Source organism: Pinus tabuliformis, chromosome Q (assembly GCF_031772625.1).
Source record: "Pinus tabuliformis cultivar Carrire ecotype Pingquan chromosome Q, CPIR1, whole genome shotgun sequence".
Taxonomy (NCBI): domain Eukaryota; kingdom Viridiplantae; phylum Streptophyta; class Pinopsida; order Pinales; family Pinaceae; genus Pinus; species Pinus tabuliformis.
In genome coordinates this window covers 566,978,161-566,992,560 of record NC_142296.1, presented here as the reverse complement: position 1 = coordinate 566,992,560, position 14,400 = coordinate 566,978,161, and positions in this window count along the sequence as shown.

The window sequence follows — 14,400 nt, the reverse complement described above, 5'->3', positions numbered from 1 at the left end:
TGCATTTTGACATTTTTGTTCAAGTAATATTTCAATTTGGAAAAGAGGATAAAAAGTGATATATATATATATATATATATATATATATATATATATATAGTCTAATTAATAAATATTAGCAATTGCACCGAGAGGTGCAAAGGAACACCCATAAGAGGAGTGGGGGAATGTGGAAGGAAACTCTCGCCTTGCACAACATGTTAAGTTGCAGCAACGATGTCACCTTATGGGGCGCATAATGCCATGTTGAAGGGAAAAAACTCTATGAGCTTCGCACCTCAGGAACCATTCTAGTCCTTGTAATCAAAGGGGGTCATGTCGTCGAGTTCAATGGAAGGAATATTAGAATTATTCCCACCACTTGCCTTCTTATAAACCCAGATATTGTTGAAACACTCTAGCTCCAACAATGGTTTCAAGAAATAGGTTTCAATGCATACTTACCTTCACTAAGTCGAAAATACACAGGCATCTCTAGTAGTCCCCTCAAAACAAAAAAAAATCTTTGAACCTGTTGCAATGTCCTACTCCGAGAAAGTTTCATGGGTTTTCGTCTGTGTTATTGCTACAATAATTAACATGGAATTTTTTACTTCCTTGCATTCCTATTCAATGGAGAAAGAGGCAGCGTGGGCATACTAATGCAAGACATGAGTTGAAGGGAAATATAAAGATGTGGGATGCATTTCCTAACAATATGGGTTTCTACAACAACATTGAGTTGGCATTAGCCAACTTGGATCTCAATGAACCAATGCTACAACTAGTCACTTTTAATGATGGTGATCCTCTTGAGGGGTCATCCTCCACACCACTAGATGCAAGTATTGGATAGGATCTAAAGGCGGGGGGGAAGATGGAGTAGAGAGCAATAGCAATGGGGTTGACCTCAATGATTTTGACATTGAGGAGGAGGACAAATGAATTTAGAGATTTTTTCATCTATGGTTCTAGTATCTACCCTGTTTTGTATTTGTCATTGGCATTGCCATCTATATTATCAGTGGAATATATGTCATACATTTTTAGTTGATGACATCAAATAACTCAATGAGAAAACTACAGTTTATGGTTTTAAGTTCTGACCTTTATTTTATGTGTAATGAATTTTCTAATTTGTTGTATTAATTTTTTTTATGCTCTAAAAGTTTTGGATATTTATCTATATATTATGTTTTTATATTTGTAACATTTTAATAGAGATATATATAACATGTTCCTCAAGTCACATTTCAAGGGTCAAAATGTCCCACGTTGGACACTCATATCCACATGTCATGTGTATCTTGTATCCCAGTCTCATGTGATTTAATTGATGACTTGTTAACTTGGTGAGACATTTTGAAGGGGAGGATAATGTAATTAGTCTTGTTGGAAGCAATAACATGGGTGCTTTAGTTGGTGAGGCAATGGAATTTTTTGATCCCCTTCCCCAAACTCACATGTTAAAGAAAAATGTTGCTCAGAAATTGATCTTATTTCTCTTGATTCTATTATATTTACAGAGACACACACATCCTATTCTTGAAGGAAATTATTTGTAACCCAGGCAACTCCTAAGCTCTAATAACTTATCACACTAGAGGGTTGATTGGAGGTACAAGCCCGGTCTCCCCTTATTCATTGTGAAATTGGGCTTGGTATAATGGTGCATCGGTAGTATTTGTTGTCTAATCACTATGAGTCCAATTTTTTGGTTTCAAACCACTTGAGTTGTGACAATTTTTCCTGTACATTTGGGGATTCTTCCATATATTTAAATACAATATTACAAGGAAACTAAGACATAGCTGGAATAAGGTCATGTTGTTTGCAAGACACTAGTTTGAACAAACCACTTGAGTCGTGACAATTTTTCCTGTACATTTGGGGATTCTTCCATATATTTAAATAGAATATTACAAGGAAACTAAGACATAGCTGGAATAAGGTCATGTTGTTTGCAAGACACTAGTTTGAACTCCCTAATGGTTAATTATCCAAAATCATTGACATGAACTGAACACGTTAGTCAGAAACTACACCACCTTCAATGTGGATATGGATCTCTCAAGGGATAGATATGTTTAACTACACTATTATAAAAAAATCTAGGGCTTAGACCAAACACTCCAGGGTGTTCATGTACTATTGTGGCTCTCCCAAACATGTTGGCTCCTTCACCAAGCCTCAACACCATCGACTCCATTTACATTCTCTTGTCCATGTAGCTATGTGACCTTTATTTCATTATGTCTCCAACCCATGCTAATCTATAATTTGCATGTACTCAAGCCCCACTCAACAATAATTTGTTGCATCTATCTATCTAGGTTCCCACTAGGGCTCTCACCAAACCTTGCATTTTACTACAAGATCCTCATCATCCTTGGCAACATCTTTTATTACAATGGATGCAAGTTGTTTCCATTTTCAATAAAATACCTCAACATATATTTGATGGCTACCTTGGAGATTTATATCCATGCAACTACATTCCCTCCTTACTATAGCTCAATTATCGTCAATGCAACCTAGATGTACTACACCCATCTCTCCATGACCCATGTACAACCACAAAGCCTCTATTGTATAGAGTGCTCAACCACAGAGCCTCTATTGCATAGAGTGTTCTTCAGTCAGCTTTGATACCTCTATTATAAAAATATAATAGCAACGTATAGTGGCGACAATGCATGGACCATAAATGATCGTGGAAACCTTTGCAAGAAAACCAACTCCTAGTAATAAATTTATTATTATCTGGCCCAAAGACATCTTACCATAAAGCCAAAATGCCTTTAAATAGATTATATTAAATCCTTCTACAACGAAATCATTTTACCCTTAAATTATTTCAATACTTCAAGACTTTTTATAAGAATATACATTAATAACTACAATTTTTTTTATATTTTAATAGTACAAAAACAAACCTAGTAAATACCTCAATGAAACTTAGTAAATACCTCAATGAAACTTAGAAAAGAACCTACTGCGTTTAATCCTGAATTTTTTAATACATATCAAGAGATGTCAAGATGGACATCATGCCTTCCATCTTACTTTTATTCTTTCAAGCAATGAATCTAAACTAAAAGGTGTAATTCGTGCTTTCCATCCAAACTTTGTTCTTGCTTTATAGTAAAAATGGCAGCGGCCTTGCATCGCAATAATCTTGTAGACATGAATACAATATTAGTAATACAAGTACCTTTTTAATCACTTCGTTTGAAGTTTTGGTTTTCATATACATGTGTTAAAAAGCTGTTGAGGTCCTTCCCCATTTTGTTTCATAATAATTTCCACGCTTCCCCACCACTGCAATATGCTTAAAAAAAAATGTTATCATATTTTAGCATTTAAAAGAAAAAGAAAAATCATTTTTTTCATGGATTGGGAAGAATATTTTAAAAATAAAATAAAACGCCTAAAATACATTATTCAAAGACCTTTTGATATTTCTTGAAAAGCTTGTTATTGGTTTTGGAAGGAAACCAAAATAAGTAGTCTAGTGGAAAATCTTGTTTACTTAAAATATATTAATTTTATTAGAACCTTCAAGTCCTTGAGAGAAGTCTAGATACAAAGAAGGACAAATAACCACTCATGAAAGGTTCTTTCCCATAAAAAATTCAGCTAAGATTTCACTGGACTTGAGTAAAACAATTGAGGAGATTTGAAAATCCATTTAAACTCTTTGCCAACAAAAATCCATCTAGAATTTCACTAGACTCAGCCTAAACAATTGAGGAGATCTGAAAATCCATTATATAACCCTTCAAATCTTCTTCGCATCTTTCAAATCGTTATAAATACTATATAGTTGCAAATTACAATACAATGGAGAAGAAAATAGATGGAATATAAAAAAGGCTAGAAAATACTTTTAATTCACTGAATTTGGCAGATTAGTTTTGCTAATTGGTGGGCCCCAGTATTGCAGCAATAATGCTGCAACTCCTGGGACTCCCTTCTTTAATTTTATCAACCCGGTAGTTCGTAACAAACTTGGAAGCGACGGTGTTGTATGCACAAGTACTAGCTCTTGCCGCAGCTGTCACTTGGTCAGCTAGCACAAGCCCGCTAGGAGCTTAAGCCAACTTCTATGAGCTATGATAAGAAGCTTTTTAACTGATGGACGAAAGCTAACTCAAAGAAGGTTGATCTACTTGCAGAAAGAAACTGGAAAGCTGAAAGGAAACGTAAACCCTAGCAAACCCTAATTTTACCAGCTAGCCCTACTGATGCAAGAAAGAGGATGCAAGCTACTGAAAGAGATGCCATTGACTTCTAGGAAGGTAAAATGCATGTGTCTAAGCTACTTCTACAGTAACATCTGAAAAGAAACATCTTTTTGTATTTTTGAGTAAGTTGGCAGAATTATTGTGCATGTGCTTTAACTGTTTTTGATTGTGCAGAGGTGGATTGGCGAAAGGAAATGCTTGCAGGAGGTCGGGAAGGTTAGAAGAGGGCCTAAGGGGTGCCTAGCACCCTTCCCGAGAGTTTCACAAAGTTTGGCTATCAAGAAGCCGCGTTTGTGAGCTTCTACAGGAAGTCTGCAGGGGTTCTACAGGATGTTCTGTAATTTCTACAGGATGTTCCGAAAAGAGGATTTTGGAGGGTGGATGGAGAGAGAAAGGTGAAGGAGTGAGTATGGAGGTAGGATAAGGGTGTGAGGAGGTCCAGGACTTGGTGGATGGAGCTGAGGAGAGATGAGGATGGCTGGATTTGTTCAAGGAGAAGTGGAGCAATGTTGCACAAAAATATGGAAACTAGGTCAAGGTGTAGCAAATATGAGGCAAGAATCAGAGGTAGGGGATGGAGCAGCTGGGATTGATGGAGTACGGGTAGATGGAGAGGTGTTACAGGTGCTCTGCAAGTTGCTTCTCTAACTGAACAAACAATGACTTGGAAAAACCGATGACCTAGCTACTTTATTCTAATCTGGCCTAAGTAACAGCAAAAGGAAATGAACAGAAGTTTATTTGCAATGAAATCACATGAAATAGTTATGCAAACTGAGCAATCATGAATCTGAATGCTTAACCACAACTGGTATCAACTTCTGCAAATGAGAATCTAACACTAATGATTGCATGGTGAGGCAATGACAGTGTTTTTGTTGGCAGCAAGGTCACCTTTGTCCCAGCTCATGATCCCACTGAGGGAGAGGTGAGATCAGAGGTCCTTGATGGCCTTTTTCTGAATATCTTCCCTGTTAATAACCTATCAAATCAATCTGAACATAAAAAGCCTTTTTAATCATCAAAAGCAATCTAAATAACAAAGCAATATTTAAATCTAAATAGCAGATTTTATTCTAAGAATGCAGCAAAAACACATAAAGGTAAACAAAGGAGGTACTAGGCACTTGAGTTGGGCCCAACCCCAAGAGCTACAGCCTCCTAAGAGAGATTAGAGCTGGTGCAAAGTTGGATTCATCTTTATTGAGCAAGAACATAGTTACATCAAAAATTGTCCACGAGGGAAAGCTTGAAAGTGTGCTGAAATGCAGAGCTAATCTACTGCCTAAAAAATGACTAAAATAGAACTACAAACTAGCTAACTTCTGCCTACAAAGTGACTAACTGAAATGAGGTCCTAAGCCTTCTTATTTATACAAATTGAGGACCCCAACAGCCCTCCTAAATTTTAGGAACTCGGCTGCCAAAACTTGTAGTTAACAGCAACTTTACTAGCCCTTGCTCAGCTGCCCTTGTGATAATCGATTTGGTGGCCCTTGAACTCCGAGCTGATGGTGGAGAATTCGAGGTAAGGACCCATAAATGAAGGGGACACCTTCCTAAAAATCCTCTCCACGAATTTGGCTGCCAAGTGCTCATTTAAACCTTTGATTTTGTCTCTAAATTGACCAAAAAGACTGCAAAAGCACACATTAGACTTGTTGGCATAATGACTAACCCAATTCACTCTATTAGCATAAATATAATCAAAAACATGCAATAAACTAATGAGAATGGTGGATTAAGTCGAATTAGGAGGTTGGATGAGCCCATATAATTATCCATTTTTGGGGCTCATCACTAATATGATGGCCAATATAGCTAAACTACGAGTAGTTTTGCTCTAATGCTTTTGTAACAGATCCAATTTGGATGTTGTAACCTCTCCTACTTTACACGTAAAATGAAGACTGGAAATGCAAACTATTATAAAAATATGAACTTTTATTGAAGAAGCCTTATGGGGTTGTGCATTATTCATTGGCACGTGTAATCAAAGTCACCAACATAGATGTGTGGTGCATAGTAGGCAAATTAGAGTTGGTTGCATTCATGACATAACCTACCAAATATGATTTTCACAGAACCAATGACTCTAGTTAAACTCATTGTTTTCTCTAGGGCCCCCCGCGTGTCCACATTGTCTCCTCAACAAGGTCCAACTCTATAATTCGACTCACAAAAGTTTGGAACTCATTGAAATTTGTAATGGAGAGTGCAAATAAAATCTAACTTCATATTTTAAACATCCTTGCAGAGAAAGATAAGCGAAAATATGTGATCTAATACCAAGTTCATTAAAGAAAACATCTGAAAACTGCAAATATACAGGGCTTTTAGAGTTTGTCCACAATCCACTGCAATTGCATTCCTCTGTATTGATTTTGTTAATGCCTAGCATATTTGGAACAATTTATGTCAACGAAACATCAAATCATGCCACAGATATCCAATGAGGTAACTAGGCCAATAAAGCTCCAACTACTTCAGAGCCAAAAATAGGACCACATCAAACTGAATCATCTGCCATGGAGACCACTAAGCTCAAACCTATGAGGAACCAGATGTAGAAAAATGGCAAAGGCTCATGTTCCAAATTCCAATTAATTCCTGTCTCATTCAGGTCACAACATCAAAAACCAATTTTCTTACACCTCCCATGAGTCCTTCTTTTAATCAAGATCTTGAAACTAAAGATAAAGCAAACACTTGGAATTTATGTCAAAATTCAATTACAGACAAGTAGTCACAAAGAAATAAACTTTAGTTTGAATTAAAAAGCTACACTTCACCATGTTTCCCTAATATCAAAATTTTGGTTCAACTTTGTCTTTTATTCAATTATAGTATGACACAATACTTTGTGAAGAGGACCTTTATCTTCTCAAACAAATTGGGATACGTTATATTAAGACATCGAATAATGCAGTCACATGCAAAACATTAAATTGTAATCAAAATCAACCAAAATGGAAAAATAAATGAAAATGGATGCAGATAATTACTTGGGAAAGGACAAAATTAGTCACATATATATGTTGAACACGTCATTTGCAGAAAGAATTGGTAAAAAAATATGAATTAGATTTGATCTTTGAAATGTATTCCAGCATTCTCAAAATCCACTAATGAATTTCTCTTATTCCAATATAGTATACAATCCTTACATCAATGAAATATTTATAGTTTGTTGCTCACTAATTTCTTCAAGAATTTAAAAAATATATGTTATTTAGTCCAAAACAATTGACAATTGAAATGACATTGGTCAATTTGTTCTGACTGAAAAAGAAAATGAGTATAAAGCATGTTCATAAGTTGGACTTAATGTACAAGCTAAATCAATAGGTGCTTGGTTGTAGTGCTAAGGGGGCATTCCTTGAACTTTGAATTGCCTAAATAGCACAAGATTTAGCTCTTATTGTTTGATGAGAACTACCATTCTTTCTCTCTTGATATGACCCTTCAAAATGCATAGACAAAGGGAAGAAAACTGAAAATAAATATATCTCTTTGATTAAAAACTTTGCACTTCTATCTTTGACCAAATATATTCCAAAGGTGGACTCTTTCTAAACAATCAAGAAGTCTCTTGGTAGCGCAATCCAATTCTACAAGTTTTTCCAAGTGAATGCAGACTCCAACTGCTATCATCTCCTTTTTGCACTTATAATTGTTGGAAATGCTGAGCAAAATGGAAATTGGGTATTTCTTGTTTATATTGATATTTGATGGATCTAGGAGTTGCATTGTTCTAAGAATACCCTTTGGTTCCTTAATGTATTGTTACCATCAAAGAGAAGAAGAACTGATAAGCCCTGTGTTGTTGCTTCCTGTTCAGCGGTGGTTTTAGCTTCAAGCATTGTAACTAAAGCAGGATTACAACCAGCTTCTCCAAGAATCTTCTCATTCTCCATTGTAGTACCAATTTCATATGTACCAACCACTACCATTTGTTGAACAATCGAAATTCCACTTATTAAATCATTGCCCAGTCAAGGAATAAAACCAACAGAAATAAGGGCATCCCAATTTGTCCTACAAGCAGAAAGGTTTCTTCAGTACTGTGATTTCAATTTCTTGTGCTCTAGGAGTTGAAACCCTCTCCCAGGAGAATAGAATAGGATGAATTCCCCCTTATTTAGCAATCAATGCCCTCAGATTATCCTCATTAGATGCCAAGTTTTGCAGACAATTGATTGAATATTCTTGAGCAAGGGGAGTGCCTGAAGTACTCAGCGTTATTAAAACTGGAAGGGCATTCTCATCAATGAAATTTTGCTTTATCTCTAGAACCCTAGCAAGGTTCCTAAGAGTCCCTAAGCACATCGTCTTTATCCGGAAAATAATTTAGCAAGAAAATTTTGATGGATTTGATGGAGATAAGCTCTTTTTGGAAGTTGAATTTGAGTCATAATGGGTTCTCTAGGCCTCTTCCGCTAGATTTGGGGAATTTGTATAGCTTGTGCTTGCTAGATTTGTCGCATAATTTCTAAACTTGGAATATATGCATTTCCTGCTTCAAGAACTGTGTGAGATTAAGGTACTTCACATTGGCTACTAACAATATATCTTGTCCAATTCCGGGGAAATGTCACAATGCGGGAGGCTTGTGGGGTTCAATCTCTCGTTATATAGTCTTCTCATGAATTTGCCTAATCAACTTTGCATTCCAACTTCTATGGCTGACGTGAACATTAAAACAAATTGTCTTATGGGATTTTTCCTAAAGAATTGGGTGACTGGGAAAACCTGTAATTCCTGAATGTGAGCAGTAATTTGTTTTTTGGGTTTCTGCCTTCCAGGCTTCCCAGTTTGAAAAATCTTGAATACTTGGTTGTAGATGAGAATTCTTTTACTTGGGACATTCTTCTTGATATTTTGGTCCAACCCTAAGCCCCAAATTTGGATCTGCAGGTCCTCGTGCATTCACAATGGATTACTGAGTTGAGTGGTGAAAACTCGGCTCGAGACGTTTATAGACTAAAACTCACCAAAACTTTACAAAACTTGCCCAGAACTCATTTAACGTGTCATATTATAACTGAGTAAAAGGACAAAAATAACGTCATGACATTGGTTGGGGTGAACAGTGTCCGCTCACCGTAAGCCCACAAAGAAAATGCTTATCGACGTAAAAATGATTTTTATCAAGGCACTTTTTTTGTTAATTTAAACCAAATTTAAAAACTTGAGTTTTTGTTTAATCTGTATAATTCTTGTGCCCCATGGGTTTTTCAAGGTGTTGAATCCATTTATGCATTCAAAAATGTATTTTAAATAACACAAAATCACAATCTTGTATGAAATTTTATTGCCAAATTCTTGTGAAGAGACCATTTCATCTATAAGTTAGATTACGCTTTTGTGTGTGTGTGTTTATTATATTAATTTGATATATTAAAAAAATTTCTTCTACTAAAATTTATTGGTAATAAAATATACCTAAGATATCAATAATTGGAAAATGATATCTGGGTATGATTCAAAAATGAGTTGATTGTGACCGTTATTTCGCTTATCTTCTTTTGTTGTAACTATACTGCATATTTCCAGTTGCAGAGTGATTGGACCTTTCATTTGTGTAATGAGATTTTGACCTTCTATCTCTAGTGCAAATTGAGGGAATGGAAGAATAACAAACTGTGACATGGAGTGAGATTCTTTATTATAACCCAAATTTTGTGCTAATGTATTATGATATAATGTAGGTTGCTCATTGTGTTATGAGACTTGTTTTTTGCAAACCTTGCCATTAATGATAAATGCCCCAAAAAAAAAAGTGACCATGTGTTCTTGATAATCCAACCTATATTGTTTTGATGTAGGATAGGAAAAATGTTTTTTTTTTCAAATGTATCTTTAGTATGTCTAACCCTTTCCAAGATTGAGCCCAATTAGAAATTAGATAAGAAATCATCTGAAAGCATATACTTGATAATTACATTGAAATCCCCAATTAATATGAGGCTTGAGATATGGAGGTCTTCAACTAAATTTAATTCTTACATTGGAATATCAGCGTTTACTATATTATTAGATGAAATTCCAAAACTTCATGTTGAGGTATATATTATTGTTCCTTCAAAATTGTACATAGCCCCTTCAACACTCTATACCTCTTGTTGATGGAGATTTCCATAGTAGAACTGTGTAATCTATTTTCGCTCTATGATTTTTAAGATTGGCAAGAAAAAGGATCATAAAGGATACATCAAACCACTTTGGAGTCTAGGATCTAGCCATCCTAGGCTCAGAGAGGGCTCTCTCTGTATATTTTGAGATTTGATTTTCTTTCCAGGGTTTTAATATTTTAGGCTAGTTATATAGATAAAAGATTGATTAATTGATTGATTGTTTGGTTGGTTGGGATAGATCTTGTTTAAACCTTTTCCATTGGGCTATGGAGTCAAAGGCTGGATTGTAGCATCAAATTTTTCAGAGCATTCACAAGGCTAGCTAACTATGTTTACTGGATCTTAAAGCGAAATGAAGAATGAGATGACAGAATAGTGAAATTAGTTGTGGTTAAAAAGAAGTTAAGTATTTCTTAACCAGACCTCAGAGGAAAACACTTATATAGTAAACACAGACAGAAATAAGGTGCTCCAATGGCATATCTTACTCTAAAATTTTTGTTTTACAACAAGATTTGAATGATGCACAATGAAGGAAACAATGAAACATTTAGCGCAAAAAGAAAAACATCACCAGATAAAAATAGCTCAAGTATCTTGCAAACAGTCTTTATTATCAATGCTCCAGCTCCAAAAATTACATTGCTCCAAAAGAAAGTTTTTCAATTACTTGGGTCCAACCCCTAATACTTCCAATGCATGAAGTATTTAACTAAAATCTACAACAACTGTCGTATACACTTGGCAATTTGTTATTAATTACAAAGAAACTAAAATTTGACTAGTGTGACCACGAAGTGGCCACGATGAGATAACTTCGACATCTAGCCCCTTTTTTTCTAAATGTCGTTGTTGGGTAATCAATTCTGTTGTAGTGGCTGATTTGGCTATTCTTTAACAAATTGTGTTGGCTTTGCTGACTCGGCTGGGTGTTGACTCGGCTTCTGTGCTGACTCTTCAATCTTTCTTGTCTTGTTCCTCCTGGTAGTCACACAGATCGCTCCACTCTTCTTCATCTAGGATTTTAACCTTAATCAACCTGCGGTATATCTCATCTATTTCTGTGTATTGTGCAAAAGTGGGCTTCACTGTGAAAACGTGTTTCAATTCATGTTCAATGAAAATTGGATTGTTGATAGCATCTAGCATTGCTTTTCCTGTTATGTTGCCTCTGATATTGGAGAGATTGACAACATCCTTTGTGATGTCTTTTAGCCTCTTGACATAATCTTCTCTGGTCATGAGTTTATCATTAATGACAAACAGAGAAGGGAGACCTTTTTGTGTCAAAGGTTCAATTCTATTGAAAAATCTGTTTACTATCAGCTCCAAATTCTGGCATTTCTCCTCAAGTTGTACAGTCAAGTTCTTTTTTGTCAATACCTTCTTCACCTGTAGGATAGTTTCTGTTCTGTCTGCTACTCCCAGCTCTTCTAGCTCATACATGTTCTTTGAATTTATAAATTTGATGATTTTGTTGGTTGTTGTTGGCATGTCTCCCAGCTCTAGGTTAGTGGTTGAAATAGCCTCCTTAGCTTTTTCAACTAGCTCCTTCTGCTCAAATATGATTTGGATGTTGGGCCAAATCTCATTCATACCATTAATGATATTGTTCCAGATGATTTCCTTTACCCTTCCTAGAGTGTTACCAATTGATGACTCCTTTTCAAATTTCTGCAATTTTTCAATTAATGTTCGTGCCCTCTGCATTTCTACTGAATGTGCACTCTCAGCTCTTTTAATCTGGTCCTGCAAAATGTGACTTGAGTTTCCAATCTCTTGATTTCTTCTGTCTGAAGGTTCATGCTCTCCATGGATTTGGTTAGTTGTTCTGCACTGCTTCCTATCTCTATATTGGTAGTTGTTGGAGTAGCTATGGGAATAGTTGTAAGAGGGACAACCTCCATAGTGGTGGTGGTCAATTGTGCTGCTTTCTCCTTTTCCTGTACCATCTTCTCCATCTCTATTTCCATTTGTTTTATTTGGAGTGACTGTTCCATTATCAGTTTCATCATTTCTGCCTTTTGACTCTCTGTTTCCTCTATTTCTTTAGTCAAGGGATCCTGTGTTGCAAGCATTTTGAGTTGTTTTCTCAAGGCTGCTATATCAACCTCCTTATTTTTAATAATCTCTTCTACTGCTTTCACATCTGATGGATCATACCCAATTTTCACCACTAAATCTTCCAAGGACTTAATTGAGATGAAATATTTTCCATCTTCAGCTAAGATTAGGCATTTGATAAAGCCACCTGCATTTTAAATAAACTCATAGAGGTACTTGTTAGAGTGGAGGAGATCATCTCACCTGTTTTCTTATGAATTTCTAGCTGATCAATAGGATGAACATTTCTGGCATCAAACTCAAAGGAAGTTTGTTTATAATCAACTGGAGTTTTAGGTTTTGTTGTTTGTGCCTCAAGGAATGCCATATGCATTTTCCCTTTCTCTGAATCGAAAGCTGATAGAAGTTTGCCTTGGGAAGTAGAAATTTGCTTCCAGAACTGAGCATAAGTACTCTTTTTCAACATTTCATTTCTAATCTTTATCTCTCTGAAAGTATCAAAAATGGTCTCCTCCTTTTCTCCTGTTACATTGGTAGATGTGGGAATTTGAAGAGTTTGTTGCCTTTCTGAGATCGGAGTTGTAGGAAAAGATTGACCTCCTGCTGGAGATGAATCAGGAATATCACTGAGGTTGATAATTGTTTGTTGTGGTGATTCTTTACCTAGGTCCATGTCCATACGCATCCTTGCCCTTTTCCTAAATTTTAGCTTGAACTCCTTTATAGAAGTATCAATCCCTGGTGACTGATCTTCTCTCTGTCTTTTCCCAGTTGTTTCTTTTTCTTGTTCCTTTCCCTTGTCTGGTCTGTCCTTTGTACTCTGCCTTTCTTGTTGCCTAGGAGTCTATGCACTTGAAGAAGAAAGTATCTGCTCCTCAACCTCTTGCAAGGTTTCAGGCATCCACTCTGTCTGGTTCATGAATTTTTCTATTTCAGGCCTATGAGTGTGAATATAAGGTGTTGATTTGTTTTCCACCCTTTTCTTGGAGATGATACCCCATGGGTCATAGGACCATGTGAAGTTGTGGGTGAACTTCATTTCTTTCAACTTCTTATCAGCCTCCTCACCTGCTACCCTACTGTTGCAAATAAAAGGACCAATCTGGGATTTGATCCTGAATTGAGATTTCTTCTTTGCTGCTACAAAATGTACTTCATCTGCATTGATCATTTGCCTGATATACTCTAGTGCAAAGATCCTCATGGGGAGGAACTTTGGCAGCTTGTAAGGGGCCAATTCACATCCATATATCCTTAATTCTGTGTAATTTTGGTACAAATACCAATCTCTTGTTCTAGCTTGGTCGGTCAGCTGCATAATTCTTTTGATTTCTTCACTGATTTTGGGTTCTGTTGTACCACTGAGGAGGCTCATAGCTGGATGGACAAACATCTCTATGAATGTTTTGTATGTGAAGTCCCTTTGATCCTTCATCACCAAGGTTGTCTAGAAGATGACAGACTGAGGTTCACCTTCTTCATTTAGCTTTCTCATCACAAACTGAAACCTGTCTGCCTGAAAATAAACAAACATATAAACTAGTACTAAAGAATACTAAAACACTTCTTCTGTAGTAAAATTTATGAATTGTTCATGGATGGCATCTGCCAGGAATTGACTAAAATTAAACAAGATAGAGGGTTTTGACTCTGAAGACAATATGGACAGGAAACCTATTATGGCCTCATCAAGCCACTGATCTGAATAATACCCTAGAAAATATGAAAGCACAATGAGTATATGCTTGGTTCTATCAGGGAAAGCATAGGATGGATATGGAGGATTTTGTTGAAAATAGAAACAAGAAATGATAAAAATAGAATCTAGAATATTCCAATTTTAATTTGTCCTTGAATTAAAATTGTGAATTAAATTCGAATATAGTCTTACCAGCTGCTTGAAAATAGTTAATTAATTCATTATGGTTTAATTAGTTGGAGAAATTCAAGTTAGAAGTCTTTCTGCAATCATG